The following is a 219-nucleotide window of genomic DNA, read 5'->3' as shown; positions in this document are numbered from 1 at the left end:
CCAAAAAAAGTATTTTGACTTTGCATGAATGATGCAATTTTCTAATATCAACTGATATTCAGTGGTCACACATGTTAAATAAATATAGTACAGTTGGCAAGAAGAAAAAGCTTTTCCAGCTGAAAGACATGTTGGTTAATGAATTCAGAGTAATCAGCCTCAATGGTTTTATTGTTGAAAGAAATTAATTTCAGAGCGTTGCTGAACTTTCATTCTGGA

The sequence above is a fragment of the Neopelma chrysocephalum genome, unplaced genomic scaffold, assembly GCF_003984885.1.
Source record: "Neopelma chrysocephalum unplaced genomic scaffold, ASM398488v2 Primary Assembly neopelma1_75, whole genome shotgun sequence".
In the NCBI taxonomy this organism is placed as follows: domain Eukaryota; kingdom Metazoa; phylum Chordata; class Aves; order Passeriformes; family Pipridae; genus Neopelma; species Neopelma chrysocephalum.
The sequence above is the reverse complement of the archived record's forward strand: the minus strand, read 5'-3'. Positions refer to the sequence as shown.